The 12,482-nt window shown below is 45.2% G+C and overlaps 1 protein-coding gene and 1 pseudogene across 1 annotated transcript in view; both read left to right on the forward strand.

Annotated features, from left to right (window-relative positions):
- Window positions 1-12,482, forward strand: part of LOC126263488 (neural-cadherin-like) — a 412,393-nt gene that overhangs the window by 149,831 nt on the left and 250,080 nt on the right. The gene's annotated exons all lie outside the window — the stretch shown is intronic.
- Window positions 5,699-5,816, forward strand: LOC126263833 (5S ribosomal RNA; annotated as a pseudogene).

The following is a 12,482-nucleotide window of genomic DNA, read 5'->3' on the forward strand; positions in this document are numbered from 1 at the left end:
GAGCTTGGATGGCGTGTACAGCTACATCTGCCCATGCAGCTTCAACACGATACCACAGTTCATCAAGAGTAGTGACTGGCGTATTGTGACGAGTCAGTTGCTCGGCCACCATTGACCAGACGTTTTCAATTGATGAGAGATCTGGAGAATGTGCTGGCCAGGGCAGCAGTCGAACATTTTCTGTATTCAGAAAGGCCCGTACAGGACCTGCAACTGCTGTCGTGCATTATCCTGCTGAAATGTAGGGTTTCACAGGGATCGAATGAAGGGTAGAGCCACGGGTCGTAACACATCTGAGATGTAACGTCCACTGTTCAAAGTGCCGTCAATGCGAACAAGAGGTGACAGAGATGTGTAACCAATGGCACCCCATACCGTCACGCCGGGTGACACGCCAGTATGGCCATTCTAATACACGCTTCCAATGTACGTTCATCGCGATGTCGCCAAACACGGATGCGACCATCATGATGCTGTAAACAGAACCTGGATTCATCCGAAAAAATGACTTTTTGCCATTCGTGCACCCAGGTTCATTGTTGAGTACACCATCGAAGGTGCTCCTGTCTGTGATGGTACGCATTTCTCCTCTTTACACGAGGCATCACAACAACGTTTCACCAGGCAACGCCGGTCAACTGCTGTTTGTGTATGAGAAATCGGTTGGAAACTTTCCTAATGTCAGCACGTTGTAGGTGTCGCCACCGGTGCCAACCTTGTGTGAATGCTCTGAAAAGCTAATCATTTGCATATCACAGCATCTTCTTGCTGTCGGTTAAATTTCGCATCTGTAGCACGTCATCTTCGTGGTGTAGCAATTTTAATGGCCAGTAGTGTATTTTAATAAATCAGACGCAGCAATAATCCTTACAAGGGAACCTCCCCATCGCACCCCACTCAGATTTAGTTATAACTTGGCACAGTGGATAGGCCTTGATAAACTGAACACAGATCAATTGAGAAAACAGGAAGAAGTTGTGTGGAACTGTGAAAAAATAAGCAAAATATACAAACTGAGTAGTCTATGGGCCACATAGGCAACATCAAAGAGAACGTGAGCTCAGGAGCGCTGTGGTCCTGTGGTAGCGTGAGCAGCTGTAGATGGAGAGGTCCTTGGTTCAAGTCTTCCATCGTATGAAAATTTTAGTTTCTTTATTTTTGCATAGTTATCATTTGTCCGTTCGTTCATTGACGTCTCTGTTCACTGTAATAAGTTTAGTGTCTGTGTTTTGCGACCGCATCGCAAAACCGTGCGATTAGTAGACGAAAGGACGTGCCTCTCCAATCGGTACCGAAAACATTTGATCGCAAGGTCATAGGTCAACCGATTCCTCCACAGGAAAACACATCTGATATATTCTATACGACACTGGTGACTGCATGTGCGTCACATGACAGGAATATGTTGTCGACCCACCTAACTTGTACACTTGGCGAATGGGTAAAGAGATTCTTCTACCTTGCCCGATTTAGGTTTTCTTGTGGATGTGATAACCACTCCCAAAAAGTGATGAAAACATAATAGTTTGTTACATAAACTGAAAATAAAAAATTAAACTTTTCACTCGATGGAAGATTTGAACCAAGGACCTTTCGTTCTGCAGCTGCTCACGTTACCACGAGACCACGGCGCTCCTGCGTTCCCAGTGTCCTTGATGTTGCCTATCTTCCCATGAACCACTCAGTTTGTTTATTTTGCTTATTTTTTCACAGTTCCACACAACTTCTTCCTGTTTTGTCAATTGATCTGTGTTCAGTTTTTCAAGGCCTATCCACTGTGCCAACTTATAACTAAATCTGAGGGGGGTGCGATGGGCAGGTTCCCTTGTTAGAATGTGATCTTTAATTACCAATATTCACTTTTCCACATAATCACCAGCCAATTGGATACATTCCTGCTAACAATGAACAACTTTTCTGAAGCCGTCACGGAAGAAGTCGGCACTCTGTTTCCGCAAAAACAGAGTCTCACAGTTCTCTCAACGTCTCCATCGGAAGCATAGTGATGTCCCATGATTGAATGGAGAAATGCGTCACCTTCATTCTCGTAACACGAGAGGAGTTCCTGGCAAATTTCAGGTCTGTGCGCTTTTATTTCAGGAGTCAGCATCCGGGTTACCCGTCGTGCACAGATCTTCCGATAACCAAGCAAAGCAATAATGTGACCTACACGTTCTTGTGAAATGCCGATTGTGCTTGCAATTTCTCTCTGAGTGATACGACGATTGTCCTGAATCAATCTGTCGACATTTTGCTTGTGAAACTCGGTGGTTGCTTTCACAGGACGTCCAACTCATTGTCATGCGGGTCAGAAGTTCCCGTCTCAACATCTTCAAACTTACTCCCCCAGCGACGCACAGTACTCACATCAACACAGTCACCATAAACTGCTTTCATTCTCCGATGAATCTCCTATGAGGTGACACCTTCTGCTGCTAAGAATTCAGTGACTGCGCGTTGATTAAATCGCACTGATCGACCGACTGTGCAGCGTTCCATACTTTACACTGTAACAACACAACCGTTCAGTGCTAAGCCTTCCCGCCAACTGGAGCTGTAGAGAAGAGGCTACGGAACAAGCCAGTACCTGCAGCATAACAATGCTGCCAACTGTTGAAGAGTTACGAAGGTGGAGGCATTACTTTTCCGTCAATCCTCTTAAATGCAGGAAGACTGAAAAATGATCTGACGTACACACGGTGTGTACGTTCGACTGGTCATTAATTTCGCTCATCTTTCGGATGTGTGTAGTACATCCCGAGATGTAACTGTTATGAGGCGGAACTATGGGCCTCATGGAAAAAGGGTGACCCGGCTGAGTCACGCAATTTGACTCTTAGTCTGATCACGAGGTGTTGCACGCGTTGATCACGTAGGCTGACATGAGGATCAATGAACGATACTTGACGGGATGTATCTGGAACATCTTAGGTGATTAGAAAGTTAGTATACAGAAATACAATTAAATACTTACATTCAATTCAGCATCAGCGGTGAACGTCGATCTTGACTTTGTACAATAATATTTACAAGTGCAGTTACAGACTGAACTGTGAATACTTCTTTACAATTCTGATTGCTTCACACACATAAATCAATTGTCAATGCATAAACTGTATGTGGCGTGTGGCTAGGTCGTAGCTACTGACTTAGCTGAAGGCTTTGCTAACTAGCGTCTCTGCAACTGATATCTCTGAAGCTGTAACGAGTGAACCATTCCTATTACAGGCGGCTGTAGAACTGGCCAGTGCTCTAGCTTGTCTCGTAAGACCAGCCGAGTGGTGGCGCTCTGTCTGATAGCGTCGCGGGTCCGATGTGTACTGACGGACCGCGGCCGGTTTGAAGCCTACAACCTAGCAAGTGTGGTGCCTTGCGGTGACACCACAGTAACAAATGCTGCTGTAGTTTATGCACTGCTCAAGAGTCTCCATGATATCGAGTTCCGAAGTTTTATAATGCAGGTGGACTGAAGTGCACTTACAGAGTCCGCAGTTCCACCGTTGCGTTTGGCTGTTGGCAGTTCGTTACCGTTGGTCGCAGCCAATCGGATGGTAGTGTGCGGTAGTCGACGAAAATTGCTCAGTCATGTAGTCTAGGTTGTCACAAATATTTGGCTGCTCTTTCCGAATGTATCACGATTTTCGAGATTGTACCTAGGTTGGGACCTAATAGTGTAGCTGAAAATGCTGCACGTGAAACAAAATAACAGCTAACTTCATTTACAAAATTACACTGCTGGCCACCGTAAATGCAACACCAAGAAAGACAAGAGGTAGCACAACAAAATTTATTTTGTAGATAACATGTTGACCAAGTATCAAATGATTACGTTTACAGACGTCTGTGACATGTGGTTCCTCCCAGAATCAGTAGCCAGAGTAGCCGCCATTGTTGGAGATCACCGCTGCCACACGTCTCGGCATTGAGTCAAAGAGACGTTGGATGTGTTCCTGGGGTACAGCAGCCCAAGCAGCTTCCACACGTTGCCAAAGATCATCTGGTGTGGCAGCTGGGGATATAATCTGGGTCACTCGTTAAGCAACCATGGACCACATGTTTTCTATCGGCGAAAGATCCGGAGAGCGAGCCGGCCAGGGAAGCAATTCAATCTGGTTATTGACGAAGAACCTTTGCACAATGCGTGCCACGTGTGGTCGCGCATTATCCTGTTGAAATATGGCTGTGGCCGAGCCCTGAGGGTAAGGAAGGACAAGTGGCTCCTGCACCTCGGATATGTAGCGCCGGCTATTTAAAGTACCGGCAATGCGTACTAGAGGCGTGCGAGATTAATATCCAATACCGCCCCATACCATAATACCCGGTGCAAGACCAGTGTGGCGGTGCATAATGCAGCTGTCCAGCATCCTCTCTCCACGGTGTCTCCACACTCGAATCCGACCGTCGTGGTGCTGCAGAAAGAAGCGTGCCTCGTCAGTAAAGACAACGTCATTCCATTCTGCCGTCCACATCCGTCTGTCATCACACCATTGGCGACGGAGACGTCTGTGGTTCTGCGTCAATGGTAGACGAAGCAATGGACGTCTTGCGGACAGACCACTCTGCTGTAAACGGCGTCGAATGGTACGCGCAGACACTGGATGATGCGTTACAGACACAATGTGCTGTGCTATGGTTCGGGATGTCACTGAGCGATCCGTCACTGCCATGCGCACAATTTGCCTATCAGCACGAGCAGTGGTGCACCGAGGTGAATGCGATCGACCACGTCGGTCCGTCGTACCCTCCTGCATCCAACGGTCACATATCCGCATTACAGTTGTTTGGTTTCGTCCAACACGACTAGCGATTTCTCTGTATGATAATCGACAATCTCGGTAAGCCACTATCCTTCCTCTGTCGAACTCGGATACTTGATCAAAAGATGTTCGCTGTTGTCTACGAGGCATAACTGATCGTGTTGTGAAACAACCACAAGGTAAACACACGTGCCGAACGTACACTCGTCTAAATCGCCAAGCCTTAAATGGCGCTATGAGGTGGCGCCACAGGCGCGCGTGATGTGCGTCTGCGCTGAAATTGTAATCAGTTGCATATCTCATCACTGCAAACTCATGGTGTAAATTTCACTTGATTCGGATGCTTCCTTCAGGGTGTTGCATTTACGGTGGCCATCAGTGTACAAACGAGCAGTATGATTGGCAAAACACATCTGACTCATGATTCGGCGTGATCGCCTGTCATTATTCATTACGCGAACCGTTACCAACAGCACCAACCAACAGAAAAGCCGCAGACCTGTCAGTGCAGTTTGACCGCCCAGATGAATACCACACAAAAGCGAGAGTTCTGAAGCAGCGGCGATAGCACAACCGGCTAAGGCGGCAGATTAGAATACTGCTAGTACTGCGATCGAGCATATTTATTTTCATTTCTTTCCTCTCTGGTATCCCACCAATTATTTGTGCCGTCGCAAGGAATAATTTTTCTTCGAAAAGGCACATTATCGTCATCCTGACATTTGTGGCGAGGTATGAAAAGGAATCGCCCTAAAATAAACACTCATCAGCTAGTGCCCCACCTCAGCTTCGCACAGCTGCTTATGGCCGAACGACTTGCCTTGCACTAATCCATACAACTGTATACAGACAAGGCGTTGTTTAAAGATGTTTCCAACAATCTCGAAGAGTTCCGGATCGATTTGCTTCATGTTTTTACGTGATGCTTCACTAAACTTTCAGGCAACGGCCTTGCCGCAGTGGATACACCGGTTCCCGTGAGATCACCGAAGTTAAGCGCTGTCGGGCGTGGTCGGCACTTGAATGGGTGACCATCCAGGCCGCCATGTGCTGTTGCCATTTTTCGGGGTGCACTCAGCCTCGTGATGACAAGGGGAAGCTACTCGACCGAATAGTAGCGGCTCCGGTGAAATAAAACCATCGTAATGGCCGGGAGAGCGGCGTGCTGACCACACGTCCCTCCAATCCGCATCCTCAACTAGGGATGACACGGCGGTCGGATGGTCCCTATGGGCCACTTGTGGGAGTGCTTTCACTAAACTTTTGGATGAATAGATGCTACTTTTTTTTAAAAAAAAACTTATATATATATAAGAAGTAAACCTTGTTAGGGAAAATATCGAAAAGCTCTTTACCTATTTACTTCAAATTTTCACAAAGACAAACGTTGTTGGCAAAAGTTTCGAAAAGTTCTCGGTCGATTTACTTGAAATATTTGCGTAACACTAATAAACATTCAGATGGACATTGACTATATACACTGCTGGGAAAAGAATTAGCACACCTGGAAAGACGACGTCGATTTTGATCCGTTGACGGCATATGCCATGTAAGTGGTAGTAGATCTCCTGATAATCGTTTCATCGTCGTGCGCCAAAAAACAACGTAGTGCAACAGCTACCAGAGCGCCACCTGCATCTACCCTTTAATAGGGGATGCAAGTAGGTAGCCATGCCACGGAGACGCACTCGTGCTTCCTACAGTCAACTGAGTGAATTTGAAAGGAGTAAAATTGTGGCCTACCTACTGGCATGATGATCCTTTCAGAGAACTGCCACACAAATTGGACATGTTGTGTCAGTTTTGCAACGATGATGGTATCAGTGGTCGCGTGAACATTCTCACACCCGTAGACGAGGTTCTAGACAACCACGCAGCACAGACGCCCACCAGGGTCGTCGTAATGTAAGGACAGCGGTGGCAGATCATACAGCTACCACAGCGCAGGTAAGAGAGCCTGTGAGCCCAACACGAACTGTTGAGAACCGGTTATTAGCAGTGGGACTACGGGAACGCACACCTCTAACCCGTCTTCCACTCACGCCACAGCATCGACGTGCACCGCTCCACAGGTGCCGTCAGAGGTTCGCCTGGAAGATGGAATGGCTAGCCGCGTGGTATTTAGTGATGAAAGTAGATTCAGACAGCACGCAAGTGATGGTCGTTTGGGCGTATGACGTTGGACTGGTGAGCGCTGTCTCGTACAGTCCATTCGTCCAAAAGACATTTGTCATCGTCCCCCACTCCAGGCGCCGGCCGTTGTGGCCGAGAGGTTCTAGGCGCTTCAGTTCGGAACCACGCGGCTGAATCGTCCGAAACATTGAAATTCCACCCGTTCACAGATTAAAACCATGCGAAATACTGTCGTTGAAGCTACTATTCTTAGAGATCCAGCAGATAAGAGAGTATAGATTTCAAGTGTCAGGAAGTCGTTTCTGAAAGTATTTGTATGGAGTGTAGCCATGTATGGAAGTGAAACATGGACGATAACCAGTTTGGACAAGAAGAGAATAGAAGCTTTCGAAATGTGGTGCTACAGAAGAATGCTGAAGATAAGGTGGGTAGATCACGTAACTAATGAGGAGGTATTGAATAGGATTGGGGAGGAGAGAAGTTTGTGGCACAACGTGACTAGAAGAAGGGATCGGTTGGTAGGACATGTTTTGAGGCATCAAGGGATCACAAATTTAGCATTGGAGGGCAGCGTGGAGGGTAAAAATCGTAGAGGGAGACCAAGAGATGAATACACTAAGCAGATCCAGAAGGATGTAGGTTGCAGTAGGTACTGGGAGATGAAGAAGCTTGCACAGGATAGAGTAGCATGGAGAGCTGCATCAAACCAGTCTCAGGACTGAAGACCACAACAACAACAACCAGCAGCTGGACAGGTCTTCCTCAAATCCAATATACCAGTGATCCAACCGATTTACCCATTCATTTTAAGCTACTTCAGTTCCCAGTCAAGGTTTCGTTTGCAATAAAAACAAACAAGGCTCAGTGAGAGAGAGGGGGCAAATGAGGTGGACAGAGAGGGGGAGGAAAGGAACATGGGGAAGGAGGAGGTGGACAAAGAGATGGGGGTAGGAGAACAACAGAGAGGCGAAGAATTGATGGAGGGAGAAAGGGGGGAGGAACAGGTGGTGGACAGAGAAAGGGGGAGGAGGGGGTGGATAAAGAGGGGTGGCGAGGAGATGGACAGGGAGAGAGAAGAAGGCTGAGATTAGGACGTACATCCAATTCCCATAAATATTTATCGGTTGCGAAACATTTCTGGGCTCAACCAGTAAATCACGTAATCAGAGCTTTCTCATAAATCAGTCTAGATATGTATCTTTTTCTGGTAACAATGATTTCGTGTGGCTCAGTGGCCTGATGCAAGTCTTTCAATTGGACGCCACTTCGGCGACTTGCGAGTCGCTAACCTGCCTCACTTAACCAACCAGGGAAAGAAGATCTACAGCTCAATGTGGAATCCTAACCACGTCCTTATTTAACTGGTGCACAGAGAGACATCTCGTGGCAACGGTGGGATCTACGAGCTGGCTAGTTACAGGGGAGGCGGTATCTGGCGGCAAAAGCAATAAAGTAAACAGCCGCCGCAACCCAATGGAGTTGGCGAATGTCCTCACAGTTGAGAGGTAAATCCTAGGGTTAAAACCCAGACAGAAAAACCGTGGTCCGATCGCGACTCGATCCTGTTTCCAGGTACGAGCTTTACCGCTTTATTTTTCGTTCTGTTTATATGTATCTTCGTCATCAGTTCTTCACTCAGTGTTTTTTTTTTTTTTACAGAGCGTGGCCAGCCCCTAATCGAACATGTTGTGTTACGTGCTTGTGCTACACCAACAGCCCCGTCATGCGCTCTGGTTAAGCTCCGCTGCTCCCAGTTGCGGCGACTGTTTAATTTTACTTTGCCCTCCTGGTACCGCCCCCTCTGTAGCTGACCAGTTCGTAGATCCCACCACTGTCACGAGATGTCTCTCTGTACGCCAGTTAAATATGGAGCAGATAATGACACATGTATTACACACTCATCATTACGTAGTAGTTATAAATTATAAACCTTCCTCGTGAATCATGAATTAGTCATAATATACAGAGAGAAAAATGCGGCGGTGGGCTTTAATTTGTAATATGCGCAAATACAATGACACACATATCGCAAATATAATCTCCATTATTCAGAACAGATGTAGTCTGATATGTCTGTATCGACAAGTAAATGATCCTCTCATCACCATCTCTTGTTATATCTTAATTTTACCTCTTCACGAATATAGCAAAATGATTGTTATTATTGTTATTACTGTTACTTTCCGAAGAAACATGATTCACTGAAGCGTACAAGTGTCTAGAAAACAAAAAAGAAAGAAAGCCAAGTCACCATATAATGCACGGCAGAAGGTACGTAGGTAGCAGAAACACTTTATGGTTCAAATGGCTCTGAGCACTATGGGACTTAACTTCTGAGGTCATCAGTCCCCTAGAACTTAGAACTACTTAAATCTAACTAACCTAAGGACATCACACACACCCATGCCCGAGGCAGGATTCGAACCTGCGACCGTAGCGGTCGCGCGGTTCCAGACTGTAGCGCCTAGAACCGCTCGGCCACCCCGGCCGGCCAGAAACACTTTACCTCCTACCTATTCGATTCGCGGATGGTCCAACAAACAGGAATTTCTCCCTGCTTACCCTCGAGGCTATAATACGAGATGTATGTTAAAGAAGTAGAATTTGAGTTGACTCTTCCAGGAATACTACAAATAAAGCTCAACATAACGCAGAACGTCACTCATAGCGTGTGCCACAGGAGTTGGATCAGCAACCACGAACCACTCACGCGCATCCTAGACGAAAAATGGATATGTGTGATGTCCTTAGGTTAGTTAGGATTAAGTGGTTCTAAGTTCTATGGGACTGATGACCTCCGATGTTAAGTCCCATAGTGCTCAGAGCCATTTGAACCATTTTTGCTCATCTGCTGCAGACTGCTGAATATTTATGACAGAAAACTGTAGAAAATAGCAACGACGAATTAGGCAATATATTTAGTGAGCATTCTTGTTAAGATTCGCAGATGAGCAGTTTTAGTAGCTTCTTAAGCTGAAATACTTTCGCAGGAATGAGGAGAAAACAACTGAAAAAGGTTTTGGTAATTGACTGTCCAAAACAATGAAAACCTACACGGAATACTACCACAGAAATTATTCTGTAGTCATCGATTTATTACAGACGATCGAGCATCAACGAAGCGTTAAGTTATCTAATTAATTTTTAGCGAGCTAAAATGTAGCGTTGTAACTACGATGTGACTTGGCGCTTATCAAATACTCAAATTTTTGCCAAAATCGATATTCACATATGACAAAAAATGTCGAAGTGTACTAGGGAAAGACATGTCACTTTATTACTACCCTAATGTAGAACGAACTGAATAATCAAGCTTCCTATTTTCGGAATACAGCCTTGCAGAACGTCATCTCCTGCAGTCTGCAGTTCGAACGTCAATGTAAAATCCTTGAGTAATCCGTTCCCTAATTGGGAACAGCACAATTAGTACCCTCCTGTCATTTTACGCAGTTCCCTTTATTCTTTAATGAGTTCACTAATTAGAACTTCCTTTTCTCTTCGCTCTCAGCGACCTAAAGACTCGTCTGCGTGGCTACAGTTCTTTTCTCGGCTTTTTGTCGAACTTAATAAAACTCCTTATTTATATGTGTTGCCGACCCGGAATGCAGGATGTGGAACTTCTTTATTAAGCCAGTGTCTTTTCTTGAAGTTGAGTTTTCTGTCTTCTCCGCAACCAAAATACAGCTACTGTCTTAAGTATATGTGGCAATGGTATATAATTTTTAGATTGAGCCTACTGTCTTGATTTTTCGATTGCCAGATCGTGTTTTTATTGTAGTTTATTCCTTCCGAAGTTGTTACCGACCGAAAAGGCGCAGTAGTGAAGACTCAGGACACAGTTGGGTAAAAAAAAAAAAAACCTTCAAACTCTCGTAATTGAAATTTCCCGAGGCTGGCCTAAATACCTTTACAATTCCGGAATTGTTCCTTTTAAAAAGTCAATAGCCGGATGCCTCTCGTACCTTTTGTCATACCGAGCCGAGCCTGCGTCTCTGATGAATGGTTCAAATGGCTCTGAGCACTATGGGACGTGACTTCTGAGGTCATCAGTCCCATAGAACTTAGAACTACTTAAACCTAACTAACCTAAGGACATCACACACATCCATGCCCGAGGCGGGATTCGAACTTGCGACCGTAGCGGTCCCGCGGTTCCAGACGGCAGCGCCTAGAACCGCTTGGCCACTCCGGCCGGCGTCTCTGATTACCCCGATATGTTAGTTTTATTATTTCGTGGGTTATTAGTACCATAAGTCGTGATGATGTGAAACGAGGCAGTTTAAAATCTGTCTGGTTACCATTTACAACTGAGCTTAGGCAGCGGAAAATATTTAAATCAATAATGGAGGATGCCAGCAATTCTTTTGCCGTACGTTTGTTACAAGTTTCGAAATATAAATTCTCCTGTTGCAGAGAACGAACTGATCACTGACAATTTTCTGAACTTGGTTTCATACGTAGCACTATATAAGCGACAGGGGTTTTATCCTATTTTACACGTCACCTTAGTTTCTGGTAGAAGCATTGATCACCTCTTTCTGAGCGAAAGTCAGTTGAAATGTGGAGTAAAGCTGACTGTCTTCTAACACTGGAATAATGAACATTGTTGTTTAGTTTGAACAATAACGGATATTTACAACAAAGTTCATGGCACGTAGTGTATTTCTGTGTTTTAAATATTTCACTGCACGTCTTAACTGAGATAACCGTAAACGAGCTAAACAGGTATCATTGAAGCACGCTTTTATGCAGTGAAAACTTCCTTTCTTCATGATCAGGTACCCAACAGTCTCTGTCTCTCTTTGGTGTTCAGCACTGAGGTTGGTTTGTAGTAGCACGCCATTCCCCTCTTCTGTCTGCCTTCCTCTTCGTCTCCTCGTATCTAGTACCTCGCATGTCATTCATAACCTGGCTCGTCCCCGGCGATCCTTTCCCTCAGTAGCTCTTGCTGCTATTGTTCCAATAATATCCTTGTACCTTAAAATGTGTCTTACGAATTTGCCCCTTCTTGTTTGAACGTGCCTCAACAGAGATCTGGCTCCTGTACTATTCTCAGCCCCTCTTCATTGGCAACTGTGTCCCTCTATCTGATTTTCATCATCCTTTTGCAGCAAAAAATCTTCAGGGCTTCTAGTTGTTCTCTATTACTTCCCTACTGTCCAAGTTACACGCTCCAAACAAATGCTTTCATCATCAGTTTCCTTATTTCTAGATTGAAGATCTCGCAGATGAGCAAGTTCTTTCTCAAACGTACAACCAAAAAGCATCATCGAATGAAAATAAGCAAGAGCCCTACTAACTTATTTGTCTCCACTTCATGCAGTGACGCTGAGTGCAAAAATGACTGAATGCAGCCTTTATTATTAATTCTACTGATGTACACTTTACTGTGGATAGTTAAAATGTATGTTTAAAGAAACTGAATAGAGGCTATTCGCAGCAAAACAGTCAGTTATTCCTCTCTGAAGATATTATTTACAGCATCCTCTCATGCTTTATGTCCATTGCGGCTGATTGTAGGCACTGTGTGATATACGAAGAGAAATTACTCTGCTCACTGCGTATTAAAGTAGACTTAAATTCTTTGTAATA

Source organism: Schistocerca nitens, chromosome 6 (genome assembly GCF_023898315.1).
Source record: "Schistocerca nitens isolate TAMUIC-IGC-003100 chromosome 6, iqSchNite1.1, whole genome shotgun sequence".
In the NCBI taxonomy this organism is placed as follows: Eukaryota; Metazoa; Arthropoda; class Insecta; order Orthoptera; family Acrididae; genus Schistocerca; species Schistocerca nitens.